This window comes from Lolium perenne, chromosome 6 (assembly GCF_019359855.2).
Source record: "Lolium perenne isolate Kyuss_39 chromosome 6, Kyuss_2.0, whole genome shotgun sequence".
In the NCBI taxonomy this organism is placed as follows: domain Eukaryota; kingdom Viridiplantae; phylum Streptophyta; class Magnoliopsida; order Poales; family Poaceae; genus Lolium; species Lolium perenne.
In genome coordinates this window covers 11,649,244-11,668,188 of record NC_067249.2, presented here as the reverse complement: position 1 = coordinate 11,668,188, position 18,945 = coordinate 11,649,244, and positions in this window count along the sequence as shown.

Sequence of the window (18,945 nt, the reverse complement as noted above, 5' to 3'; positions counted from 1 at the left end):
AGGCGGCGCGGCCAAGGGGGGGCGCCCCCTATGGTCTGGCTCCACCAGAACCCTTCCGACTCCGACTCTTTGCCTATATAAGCCTCCCTGACCTAAATCTTCGATACGAATAAACCACGATACGAGAAAAGTTCTAGGGACGCCGCCGCCATCGCGAAACTCCGTTTCGGGGGACAGAAGTCTCTGTTCCGGCACGCCGTCGGGACGGGGAATTGCCCCCGGAGCCATCTCCATCGACACCACCGCCATCTCCATCGCCATCGCTGTCTCCCATGATGAGGAGGGAGTAGTTCTCCCCCGGGGCTGAGGGCTCTACCGGTAGCTATGTGGTTAATCTCTCTCTCATGTACCCCAATACAATGATCTCATGAATTGCCTTGCATAATTGAGATCCATATGATGAGCTTTGTATCACTATTAATCTATGTGTTACTCTAGTGATGTTATTAAAGTAGTCTATTCCTCCTTCATGATGTAAAGGTGACGGTGTGTGTGCATCATGTAGTTCTTGGCGTAGGTTATGATTGTAATCTCTTGTAGATTATGGAGTTAACTATTACTATGATAGTATTGATGTGATCTATTCCCCCTTTCATAGCTATTGGTGACGGTGTGTATGCTATGTTAGTTCTCAGTCTAAATTGCAATGATCTATTATGCTCTAAAGGTTACTTAAATATGAACACCGAATGTTGTGGCGTTTGTTAACTCCGGCTTGAGGGAGCTCTTGTAGCCCTACACAATGAATGGTGTTTGTCATCCAACAAAAGAGTGTATGTAGCACAAGAAGAGAAGTTATTTATTTGTTATGTGATCAATGTTGAGAGTGCCCACTAGTGAAAGTATGATCCCTAGGCCTTGTTTCCAAGCACTGAAAATCCGTTTATTTACTGTTCTGTTGCATGTTTACTTGCTACCATATTTGTTTCAGATTGTTATTACCACTCATATTCATCTATACCACCTGCGTTTTAATATCTCTTCGCCGAACTAGTGCACCTATACATCTGACAAGTGTATTAGGTGTGTTGGGGACACAAGAGACTTCTTGTATCGTAATTGCAGGGTTGCTTGAGAGGGATATCTCTGACCTCTACCTCCCTGAGTTCGATAAACCTTGGGTGATTCACTTAAGGGAAACTTGCTGCTGTTCTACAAACCTCTACTCTTGGAGGCCCAACACTGTCTACAGGAATAGAAGCGTGCGTAGACATCAAGTGTATGTAGCACAAGTGAGGAGAAGTTATTTATTTATTATGTGATCAATGTTGAGAGTGTCCACTAGTGAAAGTATGATCCCTAGGCCTTGTTTCCAAATACTGCAAACATCGCTTGTTTACTGTTTTACTACATCTTTACTTCCTGCAATATTACCACCATCTATACCACCTGTGTTTTACTATCTCTTCGCCGAACTAGTACGCCTATACATCTGATAAGTGTATTAGGTGTGTTGGGGACATAAGATACTTCTTGTATCTTAATTGCAGGGTTGCTTGAGAAGAATATCTCTGACCTCTACCTCGCTGAGTTCGATAAACCTTGGGTGATTCACTTAAGGGAAACTTGCTGCTGTTCTACAAACCTCTGCTCTTGGAGGCCCAACACTGTCTACAGGAATAGAAGCGTGCGTAGACATCAAGCTATTTTTAAGGCGCCAGATTCTGGGGAGGTAAGGTAAAAGGTATTCACATCCTCCGACTACTAAGCTATTTCCTAGCACTGTTGCCGGTGTGTGAGTGCTCGAAGTTATTTCCTTTAGATCCTGCAATTATATCTTTTTGTTTCTTGTTTTCACTAGTTAGGCTTAATGGAAAACAACAAAAATATTAGAGATCTTTATAGTATTTATCTTGAGTTAGGACATGAGGTGTTTGAAGAGAAAATTAAAAAACCTATGGAACTTTATATGCATGCTAATGGCAATGTTATTAGTATGAATGCTTTGAACACCATTGTTGCTAATGCTATGGAAAATTCTAAGCTTGGGGAAGCTGATTTTGAGGAGCATGATATATTTAGTCCCCCAAGTTTTGAGGAGAAAATTTACTTTGATGATACTTTGCCTCCCATTTATGATGATTATAATGATAGTGGTATTTTGGTGCCACCTACTATGGAGGATAAAGGTTATTATGATTATACCATGCCTGCAATTTATGATGATTACAATGATGGTTATGGTAGTTTTACTCCCACTATTACTAATAAAATTGATTATGCTTATGTGGAGAGTAATAATTTTATGCATGTAGCTCATGATAAGTTTATGATGATTACAATGATGGTTATGGTAGTTTTACTCCCACTATTACTAATAAAATTGATTATGCTTATGTGGAGAGTAATAATTTTATGCATGTAGCTCATGATAAGAATGCTTTATGTGATAGTTATATTGTTGAGTTTGTTCATGATGCTACTGAAAGTTATTATGAGAGAGGGAAACATGGTTATATGCATCTTAATAATATTAAGTTTCCCCTCTTTATGTTGAGAATCTTGAAGTTGCGCTTGTGTTGCCTTTCTATGCTTGTTGCATTATGCTTACATGACTTGTTTATTTACAAGATTCCTTTTCATAGGAAGTGGGTTAGGCTTAAATGTGTTTTGAATTTGCTTCTTGATGCTCTCTTTTACTTCAACTCTTATTTCTTGCGCGAGCATCATTAAAATCACTGAGCCCATCTTAATGGCTATAAAGAAAGCACTTCTTGGGAGATAACCCATGTTTTTATTTTACTACTGTTTTGTTGCGTCTTGGAAGTTGTTACTACTGTACCAACCTCTCGTTATCTTTATTTTATTGCATTGTTGTACCAAGTAAAGTCTTTGATAGTAAGGTTGATACTAGATTTGGATTACTGCGCAGAAACAGATTTCTTACTGTCATGAAATTGAGCAGCCCCGTCTGTAGGTAACTCAGAAAAATCTGCCAATTTACGTGCGTGATCCTCAGATATGTACGCAACTTTCATTCAATTTGAGATTTTTCATCTGAGCAAGTTAAGTGCCCCAGAAAAATCCGTCTTTACGGACTGTTCTGTTTTGACAGATTCTGCCTTTTATTTCGCATTGCCTCTTTTGCTATGTTGAATGGATTTCTTTGTTCCATTAACTTCCAGTAGCTTTAGGCAATGTCCAGAAGTGTTAAGAATGATTATGTCACCTCTGAACATGTGAATTTTTGATTACGCACTAACCCTCTAATGAGTTTGTTTCGAGTTTGGTGTGGAGGAAGTTTTCAAGGGTCAAGAGAGGAGGATGATATACTATGATCAAGAAGAGTGAAAAGTCTAAGCTTGGGGATGCCCCCGTGGTTCATCCCTGCATATTTTAAGAAGACTCAAGCATCTAAGCTTGGGGATGCCCAAGGCATCCCCTTCTTCATCGACAACTTATCAGGTCACCTCTAGTAAAACTATATTTTTATTCCGTCACATCTTATGTGCTTTACTTGGAGCGTCTGTTTGTTTTTATTTTTGTTTTTTTGTTTGAATAAACTCGGATCCTAGCATTCTTTGTATGGGAGAGAGACACGCTCCGCTGTTTCATATGAACACTGGTGTTCTTAGCTTTACTTTTAATGTTCATGGCAAAGGTTGAAACTGCTTCGTTCATTGTTATATGGTTGGAAACAGAAAATGCTTCATGTGGTAATTGGTATATTGTCTTGAATAATTTGATACTTGGCAATTATTATGCTCAAATAGATCATGTTTAAGCTCTTGTATCATGTACTTTGCACCTATTAATGAAGAACTACCATAGAGCTTGTTGAAGTTTGGTTTGCATGATTGGTCTCTCTAGAGTCTAGATATTTTCTGGTGAAGTGTTTGAACAACAAGGAAGACAGTGTAGAGTCTTATAATGCTTGCAATATGTTCTTATGTAAGTTTTGCTGTACCTGTTCATACTTGTGTTTGCTTCAAACAACCTTGCTAGCCAAAGCCTTGTACTGAGAGGGAATTCTTCTCGTGCATCCAAAACCTTGAGCCAAAACTTATGCCATTTGTGTCCACCATACCTACCTACTACATGGTATTTCTCTGCCATTCCAAAGTAAATTACTTGAGTGCTACCTTTAAAATTTCATTCTTTGTCTTTGCAATATATAGCTCATGGGAAAACAACCTTAAAAACTATTGTGGTATTGAATATGTTGCTATGTATCTTATTTCTTATAAGTTGCTTGTTGAGCGGTAACCATGTTTCTGGGGACTGATGGCGTGTATTTCACACGTTCGTTGGGCAACCCCAAGAGGAAGGTATGATGCGCACAGCAGCAAGTTTTCCCTCAGAAAGAAACCAAGGTTTATCGAACCAGGAGGAGCCAAGAAGCACGTTGAAGGTTGATGGCAGCGAGATGTAGTGCGGCGCAACACCAGGGATTCCGGCGCCAACGTGGAACCTGCACAACACAACCAAAGTACTTTGCCCCAACGAAATAGTGAGGTTGTCAATCTCACCGGCTTGCTGTAACAAAGAGTTAACCGTATTGTGTGGAAGATGATTGTTTGCAGAAAACAGTAGAACAAGTATTGCAGTAGATTGTATTTCAGTAAAGAGAATTGGACCGGGGTCCACAGTTCACTAGAGGTGTCTCTCCCATAAGACGAACAGCATGTTGGGTGAACAAATTACAGTTGGGCAATTGACAAATAAAGAGAGCATGACCATGCACATACATATCATGATGAGTATAGTGAGATTTAATTGGGCATTACGACAAAGTACATAGACCGTCATCCAACTGCATCTATGCCTAAAAAGTCCACCTTCAGGTTATCATCCGAACCCCTCCGGTATTAAGTTGCAAACAACGAGACAATTGCATTAAGTATGGTGCGTAATGTAACTAGTGACTACATCCTTGAACATAGCACTAATGTTTTATCCCTAGTGGCAACAGACAACACAACCTTAGAACTTTACATCCTTGTCCCGGTGTCAATGCGAGCATGAACCCACTATCGAGCATAAGTACTCCCTCTTGGAGTTACAAGCATCTACTTGGCCAGAGCATCTACTAGTAACGGAAAGCATGCAAGATCATAAACAACACATAGCATAACTTTGATAATCAACATAACAAGTATTCTCTATTCATCGGATCCCAACAAACGCAACATATAGAATTACAGATAGATGATCTTGATCATGTTAGGCAGCTCACAAGATCCGACAATGATAGCACAATGGGGAGAAGACAACCATCTAGCTACTGCTATGGACCCATAGTCCAGGGGTAGACTACTCACACATCACACCGGAGGCGACCATGGCGGCGTAGAGTCCTCCGGGGATGATTCCCCTCTCCGGCAGGTGCCGGAGGCGATCTCCTGGATCCCAGAGATGGGATCGGCGGCGGCGGCGTCTCTGGAAGGTTTTCCGTATCGTGGTTCTCGTGATCGGGGTTTCGTCACGGAGACTTTTTATAGGCGGAAGGGCAGGTCAAGAGGCGGCACGGGGGCCCCACACTACTGCCGGCGCGACCAAGGGGGCCGCGCCGCCTATGGTGTGGCCCCTCCGTGGACCCTCTTCGTCTCTCCTTCGGACTTACGGAAGCTTCGTGAGAAAATAGGCCCCTGGGCTTTGATTTCGTCCAATTCCGAGAATATTTCCTTACTAGGATTTACGAAACCAAAAGCAGAAAACGACAAGAATCGGCACTTCGGCATCTTGTTAATAGGTTAGTTCAGAAAATGCACGAATATGACATAAAGTGTGCATAAAACATGTAGATAACATCAATAATGTGGCATGGAACATAAGAAATTATCGATACGTCGGAGACGTATCAGCATCCCCAAGCTTAGTTCTGCTCATCCCGAGCAGGTAAAACGATAACACGAGATAATTTACGGAGTGACATGCCATCATAATCTTGATCATACTATTTGTAAAGCATATGTAGTGAATGCAGCGATCGAAACAATGTATATGACATGAGTAAACAAGTGAATCATATAGCAAAGACTTTTCATGAATAGCACTTCAAGACAAGCATCAATAAGTCTTGCATAAGAGTTAACTCATAAAGCAATAATTCAAAGTAGAGATATTGAAGCAACACAAAAGAAGATTAAGTTTCAGCGGTTGCTTTCAACTTGTAACATGTATATCTCATGGATATTGTCAACATAGAGTAATATAATAAGTGCAATAAGCAAGTATGTAGGAATCAATGCACAGTTCACACAAGTGTTTGCTTCTTGAGGTGGAGAGAAATAGGTGAACTGACTCAACATTGAAAGTAAAAGAATAGTCCTCCATAGAGGAAAAGCATCGATTGCTATATTTGTGCTAGAGCTTTGATTTTGAAAACATGAAACAATTTTGTCAACGGTAGTAATAAAGCATATGCATCATGTAAATTATATCTTATAAGTTGCAAGCCTCATGCATAGCGTACTAATAGTGCCCGCACCTTGTCCTAATTAGCTTGGACTACCGGGTCATCACAATGCATTGTTTTTACCAAGTGTCACAAAGGGGTACCTCTATGCCGCCTGTACAAAGGTCTAAGGAGAAAGCTCGCATTGGATTTCTCGCTATTGATTATTCTTCAACTTAGACATCCATATCGGGACAACATAGACAACAGATAATGGACTCCTCTTTTATGCATAAGCATATACCAACAATTAATAATTTTCTCATTTGAGATTTGAGGATTGTTGTCCAAAACTGAAACTTCCACCATGGAGCATGGCTTTAGTTAGCGGCCCAATGTTCTTCTCTAACATATGCATGCTTAACCATATGGTGGTAGATCTCTCTTACTTTAGACAAGACGGACATGCATAGCAACTCACATGAAATTCAACAATGAAAAGTTGATGGCGTCCCCAGTGAACATGGTTATCGCACAACAAGCAACTTAATAAGAGATAAAGTGCATAATTACATATTCAATACCACAATAGTTTTTAAGCTATTTGTCCCATGAGCTATATATTGCAAAGGTGAATGATGGAATTTTAAAGGTAGCACTCAAGCAATTTACTTTGGAATGGCGGAAAATACCATGTAGTAGGTAGGTATGGTGGACAGAAATGGCATAGTGGTTGGCTCAAGTATTTTGGATGCATGAGAAGTATTCCCTCTCGATACAAGGTTTAGGCTAGCAAGGCTTATTTGAAACAAACACAAGCAGCAAAACTCACATAAAAGACATATTGAAAACATTATAAGACTCTACACCGTCTTCCTTGTTGTTCAAACTCAATACTAGAAATTATCTAGACCTTAGAGAAACCAAATATGCAAACCAAATTTTAGCATGCTCTATGTATTTCTTCATTAATGGGTGCAAAGCATATGATGCATGAGCTTAATCATGAGCACAACAATTGCCAAGTATCACATTACCCAAGACATTTATAGCAATTACTACATGTATCATTTTCCAATTCCAACCATATAACAATTTAACGAAGGAGAAACTTCGCCATGAATACTATGAGTAGAAACCAAGGACATACTTGTCCATATGCTACAGCGGAGCGTGTCTCTCTCCCATAAAGTGAATGCTAGGATCCATTTTATTCAAACAAAACAAAAAACAAAAACAAACCGACGCTCCAAGAAAAAGCACATAAGATGTGATGGAATAAAAATATAGTTTCGGGGAGGAACACGATAATGTCGTCGATGAAGAAGGGGATGCCTTGGGCATCCCCAAGCTTAGACGCTTGAGTCTTCTTGATATATGCAGGGGTGAACCACCGGGTGCATCCCCAAGCTTAGAGCTTTCACTCTCCTTGATCATGTTGCATCATACTCCTCTCTTGATCCTTGAAAACTTCCTCCACACCAAACTCGAAACAACTCATTAGAGGGTTAGTGCACAATATAAATTGACATATTCAGAGGTGACACAATCATTCTTAACACTTCTGGACATTGCATAATGCTACTGGACATTAATGGATCAAATAAATTCATCCAACATAGCGAAAGAGGCAATGCGAAATAAAAGGCAGAATCTGTCAAAACAGAACAGTTCGTATTGACGAATTTTAAAATGGCACCAGACTTGCTCAAATGAAAATGCTCAAATTGAATGAAAGTTGCGTACATATCTGAGGATCATGCACGTAAATTGGCTTAATTTTCTGAGCTACCTACAGGGAGGTGGACCCAGATTCGTGACAGCAAAGAAATCTGGAACTGTGCAGTAATCCAAATCTAGTACTTACTTTTCTATCAACGGCTTAACTTGGCCCAACAAAACACAAAACTAAGATAAGGAGAGGTTGCTACAGTAGTAAACAACTTCCAAGACACAAAATAAAAATAAAGTACTGTAGGTAAAACATGGGTTGTCTCCCATAAGCGCTTTTCTTTAACGCCTTTCAGCTAGGCGCAGAAAGTGTGTATCAAGTATTATCAAGAGACGAAGTGTCAACATCATAATTTGTTCTCATAATAGAGTCAAAAGGTACCTTCATTCTCTTTCTAGGGAAGTGTTCCATACCTTTCTTGAGAGGAAATTGATATTTTATATTACCTTCCTTCATATCAATAACAAAGACCAACAGTTGAAGAAAAGGTCTTCCCAATATAATGGGACAAGATGCATTGCATTCAATATCCAAGACAACAAAATCAACGGGAACAAGGTTATTGTTAACGGTAATGCGAACATTATCAACTTTCCCCAAAGGTTTCTTTGTAGAATGATCAGCAAGATTAACATCCAAATAACAATTTTTCAAATGGTGGCAAGTCAAGCATATTATAAATTTTCTTAGGCATAACAGAAATACTTGCACCAAGATCACATAAAGCATTACAATCAAAATCTTTAATCTTCATCTTAATGATGGGCTCCCAACCATCCTCTAGCTTTTTAGGAATAGAGGCTTCGCGCTCTAGTTTCTCTTCTCTAGCTTTTATAAGAGCATTTGTAATATGATGTGTAAAAGCCAAATTTATAGCACTAGCATTAGGACTTTTAGCAAGTTTTTGCAAGAACTTTATAACTTCAGAGATGTGGCAATCATCAAAATTCAAACCATTATAATCTAAAGCAATGGGATCATCATCCCCAATGTTGGAAAAAATTTCATGACTTTATCACGACGGTTTAAATAGCTTTTAGCGATTTCGAGCGGTTTTTCTCGCTTTTCATTAGAAGTGTAAACATTGCTAACAACAATTCTTTTATTAGTATTAGTGGGAGGTGCATCAACATGTGTAGCATTAGCATTACTAGTGGTGGTAATAGTCCAAACTTTAGCTATATTCTTTTCTTTAGCTAGTTTTTCATTTTCTTCTCTATCCCACCTAGCACGCAGTTCAGCCATTAATCTTATATTCTCATTAATTCTAACTTGAATGGCATTTGCTGTAGTAGTAATTTTATTATGATGATTCTCATTAGGCAAAACTTTTGATTTCAAAAGATCAACATCAGCGACAAGACTATCGACTTTAGAAGCAAGTATATCAATTTTCCCAAGCTTTTCTTCAACAGATTTGTTAAAAGCAGTTTGTGTACTAATAAATTCTTTAAGCATGGTTTCAAGTCCAGGGGTGAACTCCTATTATTGTTGTAAGAATTCCCATAAGAATTACCATAGCCGTTGCCATTATTATAAGGATATGGTCTATAGTTGTTACTAGAATTGTTAGGTAAGCATTGTTGTTGAAATTATTATTTTTAATGAAGTTTACATCAACATGTTCTTCTTGTGCAACTAATGAAGCTAACGGAACATTATTAGGATCAATATTAGTCCTATCATTCACAAGCATAGACATAATAGCATCAATCTTATCACTCAAGGAAGAGGTTTCTTGATGAGAATTTACCTTCTTACCTTGTGGAGCCCTTTCCGTGTGCCATTCAGAGTAGTTGATCATCATATTATCAAGAAGCTTTGTTGCTTCACCAAGAGTGATGGACATAAAGGTACCTCCAGCAGCTGAATCCAATAAATTCGCGAAGAAAAATTTAGTCTGCATAGAAGGTTTGGATGATCATCCAAGTAGTCAGTCCATGGGTTGGGCAATTTTTAACCAGAGATTTCATTCTTTCCCAAGCTTGAGCAACATGTTCAGTATCTAATTGTTTAAAATTCATTATGCTACTCCTCAAAGATATAATTTTAGCAGGGGGATAATATCTACCAATAAAAGCATCCTTGCATTTAGTCCATGAATCAATACTATTCTTAGGCAGAGATAGCAACCAATCTTTAGCTCTTCCTCTTAATGAGAAAGGGAACAATTTTAGTTTAATAATATCACCATCTACATCTTTATATTTTTGCATTTCACATAGTTCAACAAAATTATTAAGATGGGCAGCAAGATCATCTAACTAACACTGTAAAAATTGCTCTCGCATAACCAGATTTAGTAAAGCAGGTTTAATTTCAAAGAATTCTGCTGTAGTAGCAGGTGGAGCAATAGGTGTGCATAAGAAATCATTATTATTTGTGGTTGTGAAGTCACACAACTTAGTGTTTTCAGCGTTGGCCATTTTAGCAACGGTAAATAAAACAAACTAGATAAAGTAAATGCAAGTAAACTAATTTTTTTGTGTTTTAGATATAGCAAACAAGATAGCAAATAAAGTAAAACTAGCAACTAATTTTTTTGTATTTTGATTTAGTGCAGCAAACAAAGTAGTAAATAAAACTAAGCAAGACAAAAACAAAGTAAAGAGATTGAGAAGTGGAGACTCCCCTTGCAGCGTGTCTTGATCTCCCGGCAACGAGCGCCAAATTTAGCTTGATGGCGTGTATTTCACACGTTCGTTGGGCAACCCCAAGAGGAAGGTATGATGCGCACAGCAGCAAGTTTTCCTCGAAAGAAACCAAGGTTTATCGAACCAGGAGGAGCCAAGAAGCACGTTGAAGGTTGATGGCGGCGAGATGTAGTGCGGCGCAACACCAGGGATTCCGGCGCCAACGTGGAACCCGCACAACACAACCAAAGTACTTTGCCCCAACGAAACAAAGTGAGGTTGTCAATCTCACCGGCTTGCTGTAACAAAGAGTTAACCGTATTGTGTGGAAGATGATTGTTTGCAGAAAACAGTAGAACAAGTATTGCAAGTAGATTGTATTTCAAGAAAGAGAATTGGACCGGGGTCCACAGTTCACTAGAGGTGTCTCTCCCATAAGACGAACAGCATGTTGGGTGAACAAATTACAGTTGGGCAATTGACAAATAAAGAGAGCATGACCATGCACATACATATCATGATGAGTATAGTGAGATTTAATTGGGCATTACGACAAAGTACATAGACCGTCATCCAACCGCATCTATGCCTAAAAAGTCCACCTTCAAAGTTATCATCCGAACCCCTCCGGTATTAAGTTGCAAACAACAGACAATTGCATTAAGTATGGTGCGTAATGTAACTAGTGACTACATCCTTGAACATAGCACTAATGTTTTATCCCTAGTGGCAACAAAGACAACACAACCTTAGAACTTTCATCAACTGTCCTGTGTCAATGCAGGCATGAACCCAATATCGAGCATAAGTACTCCCTCTTGGAGTTACAAGCATCTACTTGGCCAGAGCATCTACTAGTAACGGAAAGCATGCAAGATCATAAACAACACATAGCATAACTTTGATAATCAACATAACAAGTATTCTCTATTCATCGGATCCCAACAAACGCAACATATAGAATTACAGATAGATGATCTTGATCATGTTAGGCAGCTCACAAGATCCGACAATGATAGCACAATGGGGAGAAGACAACCATCTAGCTACTGCTATGGACCCATAGTCCAGGGGTAGACTACTCACACATCACACCGGAGGCGACCATGGCGGCGTAGAGTCCTCCGGGGGATGATTCCCCTCTCCGGCAGGGTGCCGGAGGCGATCTCCTGGATCCCCCGAGATGGGATCGGCGGCGGCGGCGTCTCTGGAAGGTTTTCCGTATCGTGGTTCTCGGTACTGGGGGTTTCGTCACGGAGACTTTTTATAGGCGGAAGGGCAGGTCAAGAGGCGGCACGGGGGCCCCACACTACAGGCCGGCGCGGCCAAGGGGGGGCCGCGCCGCCCTATGGTGTGGCCCCTCCGTGGACCCTCTTCGTCTCTCCTTCGGACTTCTGGAAGCTTCGTGAGAAAATAGGCCCCTGGGCTTTGATTTCGTCCAATTCCGAGAATATTTCCTTACTAGGATTTCTGAAACCAAAAACAGCAGAAAACAAAGAATCGGCACTTCGGCATCTTGTTAATAGGTTAGTTCCAGAAAATGCACGAATATGACATAAAGTGTGCATAAAACATGTAGATAACATCAATAATGTGGCATGGAACATAAGAAATTATCGATACGTCGGAGACGTATCAGGGACGCCATCAACTTTTACACCGTTGTTGAATATCATGTGAGTTGCTATGCATGTTCGTCTTGTCTGAAGTACGGGCGATTTATCATGATCAAATGGTTTGAGTATGCATATTGTTAGAGAAGAACATTGGGCCGCTAACTAAAACCATGAATCATGGTGGAAGTTTCAGTTTGGACACTAATCCTCAATCTCTTATGAGAACTAGTTGATACCTCGCGCGTTGCTGCGGGACACATAGTATTTGAAAGAAAGATAATATAAATAGATCTACATAGGAATAGCAACTAAAAGCATGACTACCTACGGGAACAAAAAAAAATGTAAAAACTGGATTGCTTTTATTCATAAGAAGCACTGATAAACTCTTAATGTTGTGTCAAAAATATGTCTACATATTTGTTGCAGATTAATAAGAACGCTAATCCACTATAATTTTAGGAAATGATTATGCATTCAGCTTCATGATGAACAACGCCTATTTTATTGTAAGACAACCAGGAAAATGAAGATATTAGTTACACTTATGTTACGCAAACATGGTCAAATATTTCATACCTGAAGTGTGTGGGCATCATAGCCAAGTTAATTTGTACGTGTACGGAAGAATCAAGCAAATACACGCCCCTGGGCAATTCAACCAGGATGATCTCTTATGCTGAACCTCATAAGGTGAAGATACTTTGACCTGTTTAATAATACTTGTTAACCAATGCTTTGATATACTCGTCATCATGAACCATAGAAACAACACACATCAAAACGGTCGAATACGTCCGAGGAGATCAATAGGCAGATCGGACTAATTAATGGAACCAATGCCTTAAAGGGGTTCAGAAGTTCAGATGGCATGGTATATGATCATAAAGAAATAAAAATATTTCATCTTGATAAGTGAACTGGATTCATATTTCAGCTTCTTCTATAGATATAGCAATCGAATAATTGTCCCTGCAATTATTTTTCCTCAAATGCTGCAGTTAGCATGTAACCATGTGAATCCTACATTCCTACAGTGAAAGAAATATGTAGTGATCCGAAAATGGGACTCCGAGAAATTTCATGTAATAAAAGGCTCGTAGGCTGCAGAAATAAGTAAAATGCAGCAACTGGCTGTTCCATCATAAGTTGCAGAAATCAGTCCAATGTACCAACTGTTTGTTTCAGGAAGAAACTTAGACCGGTAGAATTAGCCAAGCAAATTTGAATTATCTGCAAAACTCATATGAAAGTGCTTAGTTATATTATCCTATGTACTTGAAATTCTATGTTTGTCAAACAGAAAAGGTACCAGGGAGCACGTATGCAGATTGGCCGGAGACATGGATTCGCAAAAAAGAAGGCCGGGGACATAGAAGACATAGAGACATCAGAACCTGTGAAATAGCAGCAACTAACTAAAGAGATGAAAGGATTCAGATTGGGTAGTACCTGTGTGAGGGAAAGGCATGAGACAGGTGGAGAGAAGAGACGTGAGGGGAGGTCCTCCTGCCTTGCTGGTCTGCCGACTACATGGGGCACCTACGTCCCTGCTGTGGTCGATATAGCTAGGCCTCCTCCATGATCCATCCTCTATGCCCCTTCCTTTATAAACGGCTCCCGCGAAATTGTGGCTGTGTGGTGGAGTCCCGAATATGACGCCACCTTCTAGAGAAATCCACCTGCGTATATGAAACGGCGAATGGCTTGGTGGGGAAGGCGAGGCAACATGGCTGAATAGATACCTGATTTTTTTTCTTGGGGAATAATAGGGACGGAAATAGTATGCTACAAAATGAGGTTGCATCCGGCCGGACAACTAATGACCGTCCATTCGAAATCCGATGGAGAAAAATAATTGGGGAGATGTGGCAACACCATATTTCAGCTTGCAAATATTAAATGCACTTTAGTGGGGATGAACTTTATAGATATTATAGATATTATCTGTTGTTGAATGCTTATGCATTAAAGAGGAGTCCATTATCTGTTTTCTATGTTGTCCCGGTATGGATGTCCTTAGTTGAGATCTACCAAAAACGAGAAATCAAATGCGATCTATCTCCTTGGACCTTTGTACAGGCGGCATAGAGGTATCCCTTTGTGACACTTGATTGAAACATATGTTATGCAATGATAATCCATGTAAATCCAAGCTAATTAGGACAAGGTGCGAGCACTACTGGTATTCTATGCATGAGGCTTGCAACTTATAGGATGTCTTATGCATAACACATATGAATTATTACTACCGTTGACAAAATTGTTTCTATGTTTTTAAAATAAAAGCTCTAGCACAAAAATAGTAATCCATGCTTCCCTCTGCGAAGGGCCTTTCTTTTACTTTATGTTGAGTCAGTTTACCTACTTCCTTCTATCTTATAAGCAAACACTTGTGTCAACTGTGTGCATTGATTCCTACATACTTGCTTATTTGCATTCATCATATTAATTTGTGTTGACAATTATCCATGAGATATACATGTTGAAGTTGAAAGCAACCGCTGAAACTTATATCTTCCTTTGTGTTGCTTCAAAACTTTCTACTAATAATTCATTGCTTTATGAGTTAACTCTTATGCAAGTCTTATTGATGCTTGTCTTGAAAGTACTATTCATGAAAAGTCTTTGCTATATGATTCAGTTATTTAGTCATTATATTTACTATTGCTTTGAATCACTTCATTCACTTCATATGCTTTACAATAGTATTGATCAAGATTATGTTTGTAGCATGTCACTTAAGAAATTATCCTTGTTATCGTTTACCTACTCGAGGGCGAGTAGGAACTAAGCTTGGGGATGCTTGATACGTCTCCAACGTATCTATAATTTCTTATGTTCCATGCTAGTTTTATGACAATACCTACATGTTTTATTCATACTTTATATCGTTTTGATGCATTTTCCGGAACTAACCTATTAACAAGATGCCGAAGTGCCAGTTCCTGTTTTCTGCTGTTATTGGTTTCAGAAATCCTACAAAGGAAATATTCTCGGAATTGGACGAAATCAACGCCCACGATCTTATATTTCACGGAAGCTTCCAGAGAGCCAGAGAGGGACCAGATGGGAGCCATGGGGGCCCCACCCCACATGGCGGCGCGGCCAAGGGGGGCGCTAGCCTATGGGGGGCCACCCCCTGGCTCCTCCGAGGCCGCCCTTTCACCTATATATTCTCTCCGCCTCGAAAACCCTAAAAAGATAAGCCACGGGACGAGAAAAGTTATGCAGCCGCCGCCATCGCGAAGCCAAGTTCGGGGGACATAAGTCTCTGTTCCGGCACGCCGCCGGGACAGGGAATTGCCCCCGAAAGGTATCTCCATCGACACCATCGCCATCTTCATCGCCATTGCTGTCTCCTATGATGAGGAGGGAGTAGTTCTCCCTCGAGGCTAAGGGCTGTACCGGTAGCTATGTGGTTCATCTCTCTCTCCCATGTGATCTTTATGTGATCATGAGCTTTGTATCACTATTAATCTATGTGCTACTCTAGTGATGTTATTAAAGTAGTCTATTCCTCCTTCATGATGTAATGTGGACAGTGTGTGCATCATGTAGTACTTGGCGTAGGTTATGATTGTAATCTCTTGTAGATTATGGAGTTAACTATTACTATGATAGTATTGATGTGATCTATTCCCCCTTTCATAGCTATTGTTGACAGTGTGTATGCTATGTTAGTACTCGGTCTGAATTGCAACGGTCTATTATGCTCTAGAGGTTACTTAAATATGAACTCCGAATGTTGTGGAGCTTGTTAACTCCGGCTTGAGGGAGCTCTTGTAGCCCTACACAATGAATGGTGTTTGTTATCAAATAAGAGAGTGTATGTAGCACAAGTGAGGAGAAGTTATTTATTTGTTATGTGATCAATGTTGAGAGTATCCACTAGTGAAATTATGATCCCTAGGCCTTGTTTCCAAATACTGCAAACATCGCTTGTTTACTGTTTTACTGTATCTTTACTTCCTGCAATATTACCACCATCTATACCACCTGTGTTTTACTATCTCATCGCCGAACTAGTGCGCCTATATATCTGATAAGTGTATTAGGTGTGTTGGGGACACAAGAGACTTCTTGTATCTTAATTGCAGAGTTGCTTGAGAGAAATATCTCTGACCTCTACCTCCCTGAGTTCGATAAACCTTGGGTGTTCACTTAAGGGAAACTTGCTGCTGTTCTACAAACCTCTGCTCTTGAAGGCCCAACACTGTCTACAGGAATAGAAACATGCGTAGACATCAGTTGCTTGCAAAAATTTGAAAGGGGGAGAAAATGGGAGCAAACGTGATTCATACTTGTTCTCCTTTAGCAAACGTGATTGTAATTTTAAATTTTGAATTTTGATTTTGATTCATACTTGTTCTCCTTTAGCAAACGTGATTGTAATTTTGCTGCCCATGAACTTGCTAAAATGGGAGCAAAGGGTGAGTCTCATGACTTGGTCTGGGTGGATACTATCCCCAGTTGCGTTGTAAACATTATGGCCGCGATATTGCTGTGTCTGAAGTTTAATGGAATGAGCCATTCCCGTCAAAAAATAATTGTTGCACGCTTCGCCACCGGCCATGCTGCCATACCTCCGTAGGTTATATCGTTGATCCTCTTAATCTAAGCATCAACATTTGCGTGATGATGCACAACCAAACAACGAACCATGCCTCCTCGCAAACCAAACAATGATGCCACCCCATTCACTATGTCCGCCTTCGCAGCCAAATCCGTTGTTGCTCCTGATTTATGGGTTGAGTCAAGCTGGTGAGGCGACATCTCCCCACTCCGATGCCACCCCCACGATGGAATTTGTCGCCGCCGTCTCTATTCCCCATGTGTTTCCTTGCATGGTACTTTCCCCTTGCACCCATTGCAAGAGATGTTCATGGAGTTCCTCAGAGGTTCTCAGCACCGCCATCGCAACGGGCCCTTCATGCATCCCTCCCCTCCATAAGGGGGACACTACTTGATCCCCAGCCATCCTTCCTGCTTCCAACTATAAGACATGCGGAGGCTACCGGCGGCATCGCTAGAGAGGAAACACTTTCACTTACCCATGCATTTTTAAAGGCAAAATACAACAATATGTGACCTACACAAAAATAGGAAATGAAACTTAGTATTTCTTTGAACAGTAGAAATCCAATCATTATAGTTTTACTTGGAAATTTTGCTATTTTCGTGCACGTCATATACATTCGTATGTTTTCTTAAAAATATTTAAAAGTAAGTATCAAGATAATATGTATATGCAAAAATTAATTTCAAATTTTTATACTTTTAAATATCATTTATTTCAATTTTTGAAGAACTAAGTGCCATGCTTTTTGAGTCGTTGTATAGTCGCCGAGTCGGCGCGACGTGGCTAGGTCGCGCAAGCAACTTGACTCACGGGGGCGAGTTGCGTGAGTTGCTGGCTAGCCAATGACTATACATCGACTGTACAACGGTGGCTGATAGTCGACAGTCGCTCCTGGCACAGGATTTGAGAGAGAGATCGTCGCCGGTCGCTCCTGCCACAAGATTTGAGAGAGAGATGTAAAGGGAGAGAAAAGGCAGAGCTCGGGGGAGAGGCTCGAGCTGTCGCCGCTCCTCGCCAGCGGTGCAGAGGAAGGACATGATCCGAAGGTGAGGCTTGAGGCGCCGCTGCTCCTCGCCGACGGCGTAGATGAAGGAGTTCTAGGGGAGAGGGTCAAGCCTGGCTGCGTGCGGGAGTGCGCTAAAGGCTGGCGACGCTGGGAGGGTTCACGTGATGGGGTATAGGTTTAGTGAGCGGGTGAGTCTGGGAGAGTTCAGCTGGGCCGCGTTGGGCCTGACATGCCTGACTGCAATAGATGAGAGGCGAACTTTGCTTATATGGCATCAATTGGCTGTGCAAAGGAGAGAATCACCTGTGACGACTTGGGGTGACTAATCAAGGCAAGTCACTAGCCGTAGCCATGGCGACTTGGCTTGACTCGACGACTCAAAAATCATGCTGAGTGCAGCTAGACCAAGATTTCACTAACACTTTCGAGCATATGCTAGCTAACAAAAGACAAGTTAGGTAGGATCATTGTGGAGGTGTAGTCAGTTATATTGTCGCAAGTTAGGTAGGATTATTGTCTGAGGTGTAGTCAATTATATTGTCGTTTAGTGGGCATCCATTGTCGGGTTGTTATTAACCGAGGTAAATTGTCAACTGTCACACGACAACAATCAAAGCTCGATTTGTAGTTCGCTAAATTAATGAATGTAGATTTATTCTCAGTTAATAAAACAAGCAATCTATGACCATCCACGTTGAATGAGCATAATCTAAGGATTGAGATAAATACTATTAAAACACCCCGATGAATCAGCCGGAACTTAGCATTAATCATTGTCTAAAAGAGCTACACGGAAACACGAACAACTGGCATCAATGAGTTTAGTGACAAATTACACGCTAAAGTAGATACACCTCCTTACCAAAATAGGATGCCTGTAAGGCTGTAATGATAAAGTCAAACTTCTCAAAGTTTGACCAACAATATAGGAAAAAGTATTAACAATTTTAATCCCGAATCAATAATTTTGAAAACGTCATGAAATATGGTTTCATAATATGAGCATTTAAAATGGTAGGTGTTGATATTTTTTTGTATA